This window comes from Hevea brasiliensis, chromosome 8, assembly GCF_030052815.1.
Source record: "Hevea brasiliensis isolate MT/VB/25A 57/8 chromosome 8, ASM3005281v1, whole genome shotgun sequence".
Classification (NCBI taxonomy): Eukaryota; Viridiplantae; Streptophyta; class Magnoliopsida; order Malpighiales; family Euphorbiaceae; genus Hevea; species Hevea brasiliensis.
The window spans coordinates 72,346,521-72,361,036 of NC_079500.1; positions in this window are offsets into that span (position 1 = coordinate 72,346,521).

Here is a 14,516-nt window from a genome sequence, read left to right on the forward strand (position 1 = left end):
GAGAGAAAGCTTCAATGTGTGCATCCATGGAGGTTTTGGTGGAGAGCTACATTTCGGCAAGAAGATGATTGTAGAAGAAGAAGATGAAATGAGTGGGATCTGCTGTCCCAAAGTCCCTTATGTGTCCCAAATTAGGAGTTAGTGGAGCACTAAACCATTTGTTTAATGTTTAATGATTTAAAGTTTCACCATTTACACTTTAACCACCATTCTTTCCTCATTTATATTATGTATCTCATTTTTATTTTTCATGACATTTTCAAAGTATAATATCATTTATTTTTTAATGGACATTGAGGTCAAAAGGCAACTCTAGGTGTCAAATGACCAAAATACCCCGCATCGGGTTGTATTCCTGATTTTTTGGTAGCACTGATATTTTTTTGTTTCTCGATTTTTTATTTTTCTTTATACTGATGTATTAATTTTTCTTTGATATTTATAGTGTCAATTACATTTCAATAAACCTTTAATTATGCCTTGAAATTTAATTCTGAGAGTTCTCCGTAGTCCTGGGGTCGGCAATTGCCTTCACCGTAACTTCCCGGTGCGGTTACCCATCGCTATGGTGCCAGCTCATTTAACCTAGTTTCATTTTCTCTCTTTTATTTTTCTTATATTTTCTTTTTATTTATTTCATCATTATATGTCTGTTCATTATCACTGAAGTGTAGTTTCAGACATCCTGACTTGCTCGGACTGACATTAGGTCACCAGAGTAACAGAACTTATAGAACACGTACAGGGAGGATGTTATAACTCTTCCCCTATAAATAAAAATTTCATCCTCGAAATTTACCTGATGTGAAGAGCTGAGGGAACTGTTGCCTCATTTTCTCCTCGCTCTCCCATGTTGCCTCTTTCGTGTTGTGGTGCCTCCATAGGATTTTCACTAGTGGAATTGTCTTATTTCTGAGCTCTTTTACCTCTCGTGCCAAGATTTTAATTGGTTCTTCTTCATATGTCAGGTCAGGTTATACCACAAATTCTTCTGCTGAGATGACATGTGAAGGATTTGATTTGTATCTTCTGAGCATCGAGACATGGAACACATTATGTATCTTGTCTAGCTCAGGTGGTAAGGCTAATCCGTAGGCTACTAGTCTCACACGTTCAATAACTTTATATGGTACAATGAACCTAGGGCTTAATTTTCCCTTTTTCCCAAATCTCAACACTTTCTTCCACGGTGATACTTTGAGAAATACCTTTTCACCAACTTCATACTCAATGTCCTTTCTTTTCAAGTCAGCATAAGATTTCTGTCGGTCTGAGGCAACTTTCAAATTGGCCTTTATCAGTTTCACCTTTTCCTTTGCCTGTTTTACCAGGTGTGGCCCCACTAGCTTATCTTTACCCAATTCAGTCCAACATATAGGTGTTCTACATTTTCTCCCATACAGTCCTTCATAGGGTGCCATTTGTATGCTAGCTTGATAGCTATTGTTGTATGCAAATTCTGCCAGTGGAAGGTATCTGTCCCAGCTTCCCTCAAACTCAATAACACAACTCCTCAGCATATCCTTGAGGACCTATCACATATATTCGGTTATTATTATCATTATTAGTTTATTGTCTGCAATAACTCAATGAGTTTTAAAATTTACTTGGATTATTCTTTCTGACTGTCCATCCATCTGAGGATGAAAAGCCGTACTAAAATGGAGTTGTGTGCCCAAGGATTCTTATAATTTCTTCCAAAACCTAGATGTAAACCTCGGGTCTCTATTAGATATAATGGAAAGCGGAATTCCATGTAGTCTAACTATCTCATTGATATACAATTCTGCTAGCTTTTCCAGTAAGTAGTCAGTTTTAACTGGCAGAAAATATGCTGATTTAGTCAACCTATCCACAGTCACCCATACTGCATTATGCTTATTCTGAGTGAGAGGTAGACCACTGACAAAGTCCATAGTGACTCGGTCCCATTTCCATTCAGGTATGTTTATGGGCTGTAACAAACCTGATGGAACTTGATGTTCTGCTTTGACTTACTGACATGTTAAGCATCTAGTTATATAGTCCGCTATGTCCTTCTTCATACCTGGCCACCAGTATTGAAGTTTCAGGTCATGGTACATTTTTGTGCTTCCTGGGTGTATAGCATACACACTATTATGTGCTTATCTCAGAATACTAGTTTTCAACTCTTTATCATCTGGTACACACACTCTTTCTTTATACTACAGGCACCCATTTTCTTTCACTTCATATTCATTTTCCTTTCCCTCAGTGATTTTGCACATAACAACCATTCATTTCTCATCTTTCTTCTGCCCATCCTGTATCTGTTGTAACAGATTCGGCTTCACTTGCAACTCAGCCAAAATAACTCCGTCATGAGTTAAGGAAAGTTGGGCATTCAGAGATCTTAATGCTACAATAGATTTTCTGCTTAAGGCATCAGCAACTACGTTTGCCTTCCCAAGGTGGTAGTTAATCAAACAATCATAATCTTTCAGGAATTCAATCCATCGTCTCTGTCTCAAATTAAGTTCCTTCTGGGTTGGCAGATACTTCAGACTCTTATGGTTTGTGTATATGTAGTATTTTTCTCCATACAAGTAATGCCTCCATATCTTCAATGAGAAGATAATTGCTGCTAACTCCAAATCATGAGTAGGGTAATTCTTTTCATGTGGCCTTAACTGCCTGGAAGCATATGCGACCACTTTCCCTTCTTGCATGAGTACACACCCTAACCCATTATGTGAGGCATCATTATAGACTACGAAGTCTTTTCCAGATATTGGCTGTGTTAACACTGGTGTCTCTATCAACATAGCCTTCAGCCTCTCAAAACTGGCTTGACACTTGTCATTCCAGTAAAATTTTATATTCTTGTGTAGTAATTTGGTCATTGGAGTAGCTATCAAGGAAAATCCCTTTACAAATCTTCTATAATATCCAGCTAACCCCAAGAAACTTCTGATCTCAATTGTATTTCTAGGAGGTTTCCATTCCATCACTGCTTCAATCTTCTTGAGATCCACTCTAATCCCTTCAGCTGATACTACATGTCCAAGGAATGCAATCTCATTCAACCAGAACTCACATTTGGACAATTTAGCATACAGTTTCTTCTCTTAGAGTCTGCAGAACAATTCTTAAATGCTCATCATGTTCTGATTTATCCTTGGAATACACCAGGATGTCATCAATGAAGACCACTACGAATTGAGCTAAGTACGAATCGATCTAAGTATGGATGAAAGATACGGTTCATAAGGTCCATGAATGCTGCTGAAGCGTTTGTTAACCCAAATGGCATCACTAGGAATTCATAATGCCCATACTGGGTTCTGAATGCAGTCTTAGGCACATCTGCATCCCTAACCCTTAGCTGATGATACCCTGATCTGAGATCAATATTAAAAAACACACCGGCTCCCTTCAACTGATCGAACAGATCGTCAATTCTAGGCAACGGATACTTGTTCTTCACTGTTACTTTGTTTAACTACCGGTAGTCAACACAGAACCTCAATGTCCCATCTTTCTTCTTTACAAACAGTACTAGAGCTCCCCACGGTGACACACTGGGGCGTATGAACCCCTTGTCTAGTAATTCTTGCAACTGGATTTTTAACTCTTTCAATTCAGCAGGTGCCATCCTATACGGAATAATTGAAATCAGAGCTGTACCCGGCATATCTCAATAGCAAATTCAACTTCCCTTTCTAGTGGCAAACTAGGCAATTCCTCAGGAAATACCTCAGAGAAATCCCTTACTGTGGATATGTCAGACAAGTCAAGTTTACCCTGCCTAGTGTCAACTACATGTGCCAGATAGGCTTCACACCCTTTTCTCATCCATCTCCTTGTAACTATAGCTGAGATGACATTGGATAAGAAATCTGTCTTTTCACCCACAACTGTTATTTCTTCATTCTCAGCAGTTTTCAGAGAGATTCTCTTCAATTTACAATCTACTATTGCCTGATAATGGGATAACCAGTCCATTCCCAAATTCACGTCAAACTCATGGAAAGGCAATTTGATTAAGTCTGTCGAGAACTCTTTCCCTTGAATCTTCAATGGACAGCCCTTATATACCTTGCTTACTACCACACTGTGGCCTAGCAGATTTGTAACCAGGATGTCTTGGTCAGTTTCCTCTACTGGTATTCCCTTTTCTACGGGCAGCTTGATACAAATATATGAATAAGTAGATCCAGGATCCACTAATGCATGCACAGAAGTATTATAGAGGAGGAACATACCCTTGATGACATTTGGAGCATCCTGTTCCTCCTGTGCCCTTATAGCATAGGCTATGACTGGTTTTTCTACCTTCTGCTCTCTCCACAGAATCTGATACAGGTTTCTATAAAGTACCGGCTGCCTCAACCTTACCCGACTTTCTACCCCTTAGAGCTGGAGGGGCAGGCCTATCAGTTGATACAGGAGTAGATGTAGCAGTTCTGCGTGGACAATCTCATATTAGGTAGTTTGTAGACCCACACTGTAAACAAGCACCTATCATCCTCCAACATTCCCCCTTATGCCATTTTTGGCAATGTGGGTAAGCAACAGATACTGTTGGGGCTGGTCCTCTGAACCCTGTCCCTGGAGAGCTAGCCACTAAAGGTGTGGAATGGCCTCTCCTCGGTGTAAACTGAGATTTGGGCCTCTGTGACTGACCCTGATTTGGTTCTCTACTAAAACTCTGAGTAGGCGAACCTCTGAATTTCTTACTAGGGGCAGAAGATGTACCAGTCTGACCCTAACCTCTTTTCTGCTGTCTGTCCCTTCTGTTCTGCTCATTTATTCTAACTTTTTCAACCTTCAGTGTGACTTCCACTAACTTAACAAACTCTGTAATCCCCAAGGCAGTAATCATTACTCTCAACCTCATTAGGGACTATTTCCCACCCATAGCGGCTCAGTCTAACAAATTCTCTTTCATGTTCAGCCACTGTCAGCTGTCTCTAGCATAGGGTAATAAACTCCCTTATCTTTTCTTCCAAGTATACACTGCCCACATACTTCTTTCTGAACTCATTGAGAAATAAATCCCAAGTTATTTGTTCTGGTGGCACCTCATTAGCCATTGTATCCCACCATTGGTATGCATCATCTTGCAGTAGTGATACAGCAGCTTCCAAATTCTGCTCAGGAGTACAGTGAAGTTGTTTCAAGACTCTTCCAATTCTGTCCAACCAGTTTTCAGCTGTGATAGAATCATCTTCCCTTTTGCCCAGAAAATCCACTGCTCCAAACTTTTTGAGTTTCTCCATGAGAAATTTTTGATGTGGAGGTGGTGGTGGTGGCATAACTCCTGCCATCTGTCTAAAGAACTCAACCATTTGCTGAAATGTGGCTGCTGCATCTGGTACTGGTGGAGTAGGTTCCCTCTTGTCTCCTGGTTCAGTTATAGATGGAGCATAATTCTTTACCTCCTCATCGACCGCTCTTTGCCATGTGGAGTCCATATTCTGATCAAAATATCTGCATTAGAGTCATCTTAACACTTACAATGCAATGCATGATATGTAATCTATCTAGGTCCAGAAACGACTAAACCGTGCTCTGATACCACTAAATGTAACACCCCTCACCCGTCTAAACTGTAGCCGAGCAAGGCGTGCTACACGGCGTGCCGGAGCACCTATTCTGTGATTATCTCATTTTCTAAACTCAATTTGATTTAAGAAGTCTTTATGTGATATTCATAACATTCTGGTTCTATTTTCATACTTTAATAAAATCAGTGTTTCAAAAATGGTAATAAAAATCCAGTAAGGTGCCATCTGTATTTCGGACAATCTGTCCTTCTAAACCTGTTAAAAATAGTTCAATATGATAATCTCAACCTTCCAAATAATTTTTCAGTCTCAAAATTTCATAGTTTCAAAGTACAATCCATCATAATTTACATTCATCCAAACACTCTCCATAGGAGTTTAATATGTACAAATTATTAAAAACCTTAAGTTTTATGATATATATATTACATAACAAAATGTCAAAATACAACTGATAGTCATTACACAAGATCCTAAGTCCTACCATGTATGCAATGTGTGCAAATGACTCTGGACTCCTGTGCAGATCTAATGTCTCACCCGGTCATAGGTCTGTTGGGCTCCCCAGTTGTGTCTCCAATACCTACGCGTAGCAAAAGCAACGCACTAAGCAATTTTGCTTAGTAGTGCCAAATATAAAGAAATATACACTAAAATAAAATAAATGAATTATTTATGAATTTATGACATCGATATTCTTTACAATTCTTGATTCTACTTTTATTTGCTAACCTTTCATTTTTGCTAATTTTGGTGGTGCTGTATGTCAATAAACTGAATTTAGCTATTTGAATTTAATAATGCTTAAATTAATTGCCCATGTAGCCTATTTACTGATCAGACTGGATAAACAGATATACTGGCACTGGGTACCTAGTACCTCAGGCTATCACACCATCGGTCACAAAGTATCTCCCGGTATGCAAACAGTATGGCTAAAAAGCCATATAGTAAATCAGGAGATAAGCCAAGTATAATAACACAATCCGTATAGCCGTAGGCTATTAAAGTCACAGTGCGGCATAATATGCCATAAAAATACAGTATGGCATAAAGCCATTTACAGAATAGCTGTCAGAATCCTATTGGCATGCCAACCTATCCAAACTAGTCAACTAGGCAAACTAGGACACATTACAAATTAAATATTTAATTCTTCATTTTTTTGAGTTTACTAGTTATCATGTAATTCAGAAGTCAATGTAAATGTTAAATTTTTTAGGTAATATGGATAAGTTATTTCTAGCATCTACATGTCATAATTTGTAATTCAATATGCTGCCAGTACAGTGCAATTTATCCTTTTTACAAGTTGGCAATCATTGCCAAATTACTTCAAGCATCATTGTATGTAAATGTCAAAAATTTAGTTTTAGTGTGCTAGATTGGTTTAGCTTAATGTCCTATTTCTCTTAGTTTTTAGATCTAGTCAAAGAAGCAAAATTGTAGCTCTATGTCTTATTGAACTTTTGGCACAAATTTTAGGTCATTCTGAGTTGTATAGACCAAGATATGATCAATTTACTAAGGCTGGACAGATTACATCTTTAGTGCAAATTTTGGTCAATTTTAGGTCACATTCAGTTCTGGCAGTTTTGGTACCCAAATTTATGCAAGCAATTTGACTTGGTTTTGATCATTTCTGGGCTTTGGTGTCTTCATAAGAATTGTATATCTATATCTAAGCTTTCCATGGTAAAAATTTCAGGTCATTTGGACTGTTTTGAGTGAGTTATGGTCATCTTAGTGACTACTGTTCATATGGTCAAAAATCTGGGCTTGCACTTACCAATTCCGGATTAGGTCATTTTTAAGGTCAGTTTCTAGGCAGAATTTTGGCAATATTTCTACATAAAAGTTGGCCTATTTTGTGTCTAGTTTTACCTCCCATTGGCCTCATACCAATTGGGGCCACCAATTGTCACTTATGGTTCAATTTATCTACTGCCTTCATAATATAAAATCTGCACACAAAGAACACTTCCAAATGACACTTCTCCTCCTCCCAAACTATAAATATACATTTATAACACTTCTATACCATTCATAATATCTCAACCATGTCCATTTGGGTAAATATAAAAGTGGTCCATGTACATTATACAACCCTAATTTGCAAAGTTAAATTCAACATAATATATACATGAAAACACTTGATTATAACATATACCTCCCAACCATTACTTCACATACACTGCCCTCAATTCATCTTCACCATAATTCATCAAGAAAATTCATAAATTAAACACTAATTCATGAATTTAAAAGCTGCCAAAAGTGGCAGTTTACTAAGGTATACAAATTGCTTTCCAAACTTTTAAATTCAAATACTCAATGTACATATATACGAAAACTAAATTGCTACAACTTTAAAATGACTAAATCAATACTATTTTCCATCCATTAGAGGTAAGAAAAACTCAAGCAACATAGGTTCTCATGGCTACTAAAATTAAACAATACCATAACTCAATAAATTCCTCCATTCTCTTCACCATTCAACTCACCTCAACCTAAACATGAAGTTTACTAAAGCAAGGGAGGGAATTTGGACACTTACCTCAACTTGACCTTGATAAAACCTTAGAATTTACTCTACTTTTTGCTGCCTAAATGTAATGGCCCTGCCCACTAGTGATATTGTCCGCTCTAGGCCGAAGCCCTCATGGTTTTAAAATGCGTCAATAGGGGCTACGAACCACCAACTTATAAACCCAGCATCTCTCCTGTGTTTTGTCGATGTGGGATTTGCCTAGGGTGTTACAATCCACCCCCCTTATGGGACTCAGCGTCCTCGCTGAGGTTTGCCCCACCATCGTTCAAGGTTGCACGCGGAGCGGCTCTGATACCACAAATGTAATGGCCCTACCCGCTAGTGATATTGTCTGCTCTGGGCCGAAGCCCTCACGGTTTTAAAACGCGTCAATAGGGGTTACAAACCACCAACTTATAAACCCAGCATCTCTCCCGTGTTTTGTCGATGTGGGATTTGCCTAGGGTGTTACACTAAAGGTTTTCCAAGATGTGTAGATCAACTTTAATGAAGAACAATTGCAGAAATTATGGCTTGATGATGGAGAGAGAAAGCTTCAATGTGTGCATCCATGGAGGTTTTGGTGGAGAGCTCCATTTCGACAAGACGATGATTATAGAAGAAGAAGATGAAATGAGTGGGATCTGCTGTCCCAACTTCCCTTATGTGTCCCAAATTAGGAATTAGTGGAGCACTAAACCATTTGTTTAATGTTTAATGATTTAAAGTTTTACCATTTACACTTTAACCACCATTCTTTCTTTATTTACATTATGTATCTCATTTTATTTTTCATGACATTTTCAAAGTATAATATCATTTATTTTTTAATGGAAATTGAGGTCAATAGGCAACTCTAGGTGTCAAATGACCAAAATGCCCCACTTCGGGTTGTATTCCTAATTTTTCGGTAGCACCGATTTTTGTCTGTTTCTTGATTTTTTGTTTTTCTTTATACTAATTTATTAATTTTTCTTTGATATTTATAGTGTCAATTACATTTCAATAAACCTTTAATTATGTCTTGAAATTTAATTCCGAGGGTTCCTCATAGTCCTGGGGTTGGCAATTGCCTTCGTCGTAACTTCCCGGTGCGGTCACCCATTGCTAGGTACCGGCTCGTTTAACCTAGTTTCATTTTCTCTCTTTCATTTTTCTTTAATTTTTCTTATATTTTTTTTTATTTATTTCATCATTATATGTCTGTTCACTATCATCGAAGTGTAGTTCTAGACGTCCTGACTTGCCTGGACTGACATTAGGTCACCGGAGATAGAACACGTACAGGGAGGATGTTACAAAAAATGCCAAGAAAATATAAGAAAATTTATATTGATTGTCGCAAGGGGTTTTGCGGTCGCCTGGACGATCACTCACCGAAGTGGGAAGGAGTGAGGAGTCGCCACCTTAGTTTTGAGGGAAACTAAAGAAAACCATTTGGAGGAAAAATGAAACCACTTCAAGACAGAGATTCTAGGTTCGGGGTCCGTAAACGGGAGGGGAAGGTGTTAGGCACCCCACCTCGTCCCTTAATAAGGGTAAGTAGATTTAATTTTGGCGTTCTTTATAAATTGGTTAGGAAGGCTTGAATGGGAATGTTAGTCCTTTTAGTAAAAGGAATATTGGATCTTTCACTAAATTCGGATTACCCAGATACATAAGTAAATGAGACAACCTTAGTGAGTTGGTGTCGCGAATTATCTTGGTTTTGGGATTATTTTACATACAGGTTAAGATTTGGTGTGAGAATCGGATAAGAACTCTCCTCCGATCTCTTTTAAGTTATTTATTAAAATTTTGGGGAAGATCGGATAAGAACCCTCCTCCGATCTCCTCTAGACGTTTATTAAAATTTTTGAGTTGAGACCGGATAAGAACTCTCCTCCGATCTCTTTTTAATGTTTATTAAAATTTTGAGTTGAGACCGGATAAGAACTCTCCTCCGATCTCCTCTAGACGTTTATTAAAATTTTTGAGTTGAGACCGGATAAGAACTCTCCTCCGATCTCCTCTAGACGTTTATTAAAATTTTTGAGTTGAGACCGGATAAGAACTCTCCTCCGATCTCTTCGAAATTTGATCGCAGCTATATATCTTAAAAGCCTAAGTTTAAGAGTTCTGGTACTTAAAGGTGCCAAAGGTCGAAATAAGACTTCTTTTAACTCGTTGGCATTTTGTGACTAAATAAGGGGCGTCATGTGGGATTTTGCTAATCTCCCCTAAGGTCACTTTATCAGTATCCTATCTGTACCCTTTTACTTACCTGAGTTTTGATTTTTATTCCGCCTTATGGCATTTTGCCGGATCGCCTTCTACGTCAGCCTAGTGATTCAAACACAGTTACCTACATTTTGTCTAGCTGTTTCTACGTAACTCGGGACTAGATGACTTACGTTCAGAAATAATAAAGATTAACGGAAGTGTGGGTTAACCAGCACGGGAGTAAACTAGAACATATTTTTGCTTTGTTTTTTTTTAGCGTGACATAAACTTAAAGAAAACAACAGGCATAAGAAAGAGAACAAAGGAAATACGTGAAACGAGAGCTAGACTTAATAAAATGGCGATATTAACACTGACCTGTAGGGAGTCGAGTCTATTGATCTAACTACAGAATCGTAAAAAGTAGCAAGATTGCAGGTTGGCAGCCGGAGGACTGTGGTTTGCCTCGAAATGAAGTATTCTTTGTTAAAATGTAAACAGGTCAAAATAACCAAGCTTGAGTGGAGTTGAGCTTAGATAATATGAATGGAAATAGAGGATAACAGAGACAGAAAGTGGGAGTGCCACAGGATAATGAACGAACTGAAAATGAAAAGTTTCAGTATTCCAGAATCCCTTTTGCAAGAAAACACTTCAGAAAACTAGTTTCAAAAGTTTTTTCTACGAAAACTCAAAATAGCAGAGTAACAAACTGAATTAAGTTTCAGAGTTATTCCACTATAGTCACTGCCTCTTGCCTATATTTTCCGTTCTTTGAACAGTTTTTTATGCAGGTATTTATAGGAATCGGGTGCTCCCCATGAAGGGTCAGGATTTATTTTGAGGGAGATGGAGGGTCAAGATTTCGAAGGACATGATCGGATGTTCAGGAACTAAAGAGAATCAAAATGAATGGTTGAGATCACCCTTCAGAATTTTTGTCCTTTTCTTCTTTCAATCTGACGGTCCCAAATCTTCTCGTCCGGAACGATCTGAGGGCTAAGAGCGAAAGACGCTGGTATTGTCGTCTTCTCTCTTGATCCAAGGGTTCCGGATTTGTCCTTACATGTGAGATCAACGGTGGGGATTGGGATGTACAGGATTGTCATGACATACCCTGGCACCTATCAGCATTGCGGGCGATTCTTAGGCGTGCGGTGGAGATCTCGCCTGCAACGCTTTAACTACCTCGGCTCTGATTCTGACGACGGTTATTTGGGATTTGTCTTATTCCTTTTGTCTTCCGATCCCTCTTCTTGACACGCTCCTATTCCGATCTCTCATGTTAATCTCCCGTCTTCCGATCTATTATTCCGATCTCTCCCTTTCTCTGGTCCGGTCTGGTCAAAGCATTAATTTCCCCTTGATTCTCGAGGCGCTTGCCGTTTATGCTCAGCAATAAATGCTCATTTTCCCCTATATATACCCCTGTCGACAGAGACATTTCCTTCATCTGATTTTCCTCTCTTCCTTCTTACTTTTCCTGTTCTAGCTGCTCCGGCGGTCGTTCTGGCCATGATGGTGGTTTTTGATCCCTCTCCGATGGACTTCCTTATTCCTCGACTGAAAATTTACGATCCCGGTGATCGGATAATAGCGATAACCTTATCTGATGATGGTGAGAGAACTGAATCAATTAACCGATCTGGATTGCGGACCTCAATCGTGCCGATCTCGAGTCGTTCAACTGGCATAATCGGCGAACCGATTTTGGCCGAGCAAATTGCTGATGTTCCGCCAGCCCTTGACGGTTGTTCTTCCAAGTTTATTCGGCTTCTCACCACATTGGGTGTTCCAACAGCGGCTTTCCTCCACATTGGGTGTTCCGACAGCGCCTCGGTTCTGGTCGGTGACACCCCTTTGGATCAGTCACAATGTGACATTCCGGTCCCTAGAGATCGCCCAAATGATGTATTTTGTTTTCAATGTAATCCGATCTCTAGAGATCACAGAAATGATGTAATCCAATTTTAGTGTAATCCGATCCCTAGAGATCGCCCAAATGATGTAATCCGATCTTTTGAAAATAAAGACTTTATTTTGTCGATTATCATCTTATTATTTTTGCATTGATTATTTTTCGATCTCTAATGTGATTATCCGATCTGGTTCTTTACCTGAATGACACTTAACTGATCCTTTATTCAAAATATTCAACTTATTATGCCGATCTCCAATTAACCGATCTCGGAATGTTCGAGAGACGTGTCAGAACAGCTGGCGAATCCCGTTAACCGATGCACTGCCTGGAACCTCGTGAGCATTAAATGCTCGGACTAGTATAAATAGGGGTGAAGGGTTAGCCAGTTGTTCTTTCATTCCATTTTCAGTCTCTTGCTCACAACTCCGAAGTTCTCTCATTTTCTCAAGTTTCTTCCGACGCCGATCAGACTCCGGTAAGGGCTTTGATCTTCTTTTTAGTTTAAGTTCTTTGTTTTCTTTGAAAATGAGCGGTGCCGAGGGTCAAAGAGCGGCGAGTCCTCCTTCCATTCAGTTCTCGTGGTCGTCTGACGAAGAAGAGGTGGTCGGGCCAAGCGCGCAAGCAGGACCTCCTAGGGTCTCCGTTCCAACTCGGGGGCGGATCGGACCTTCAAGGCACGTACCTTCTTCAGGGAGGGAGAATCTCCCTATGGACGAGCTGCCATCGATCTTACAAGAGTCCGATCTACAATCGTTTAGCCAGGAGTACAATATTCGCCCTGATTCGTACGAACTTATCCGATGCCACGGCGATCACCGAGCCGATCACTTCTTTGAAGAGAATGACCTGGTTATGGTATACGAGGAACAGTTAAAGGCCGGTCTTCGGTTCCCTCTGGATGATTTCTTCAAGGAGGTCCTAAAACTTCACCGGGTATGCATTGCTCAGATTCACCCCAACTCGTGGCGGATCTTAGTAGCTTTCCGAGGTCTATGCCGATCTAAGGGAATCAGACCTATGGCTAAGGTGTTCGCCGAACTGCACAGGCTAACTCGCCGAAAGGACGATGATCACTGGTTCTTTCAGGCGAAGCCTCATTGCGGGCTCTTCACCGATCTGCCCTCCTCCCTTAAAAATTGGAAGAACCGCTTCTTCATTCTGAGGAGCAAAGATCCGTCCTGCTTTGAGGACTTCCCTCGTAGCTGGTGGCACCAGGGGCCCTTGCTTCCGAAGCACGTTAACCTGAACCAGGAAGAAAGCTTAATAGTGATGGATCTGAAAAGTCAGGCTGCCACTCAAAAGTATTCCTGTTTAGATGCGGTGACTGCCGAGCTGCACCATTGGACCATACAACTGCTCACCGGCCAAGATCGCGAACTTCCGCTCTCTGACCTCGGCACTGGTATTTTCTATATCTCATATCTTAGGACCTTAGCGATCTCACTGACCTCTTCTTTGTGCAGGTATGGCGGGTGGTGAGGGTTCTAGGAAGCGGAAGAAGGACAAAGAGATCTCCCGGAAAATAAAGGAGATGAAGCGTTCGGAAATGCTTCGAACGCCTGGTCATGAACCTGGGGAAGTACAAGGGGACCTGCCTCAACCCTCGGGTCCGCCAACCACAGAAGTGGTCCGGTCTCCTCCTCGCCAAGAAGAGTCGCCTCCACCTCCTCCAGTTGTTTCTAGTGCAGAAGGGGGTCCTTCCCAATCTTCTGCGAGGGCCTCTTCTCGTGGCGCTCAGGTACTGATCGATTCCCTGAAGAATAACCGGACTGTTCGGGAGAACCCCGGTCTTGCCAAAGTCTTGGGGTCTTCTATCTTCCTTCGGGAGGATCGGGACAGGCTATCCCCGAACAGCCTTGATGATATCTTGACTCAATCCATGAGCCTGAACGTGGAGTGCCTGGTGAATCAGACCATGGTTCGGGAAAAGGTTCAGCGTCTGGGTAAGGAGATCGGGAAGAAAAATCAGGAAGTGGCTTCCCTCCGATCCCAACTTGCATCCGCTCGGGATTACATATCTCAAGTTGAGGGGCGGGCAAAGTTCTATGAAGACAGAGTGGTCGAACAGAATCATATTCTGGCTGAAAGGGATCGTGCCCTCAGGGAAGTCGAGGCTCTCCGGGCCAATGATGCTTCTTAGGTCGCCCAACTTATCGAGGAGCTTAAGGCGAAAGACGAAGAGCTTAAGGAGAAAGATGAAGAGATGGTGACGGGAATAGCCGGAGCCTATGTGAATGCTCACAAGGACCTCTTGGTCGAACTCCAGAAGCGTTACCCAGAGGAGGACTTCTCTTGGATGGCCGATCTGGCTCCTGGGGGCGACGATGAG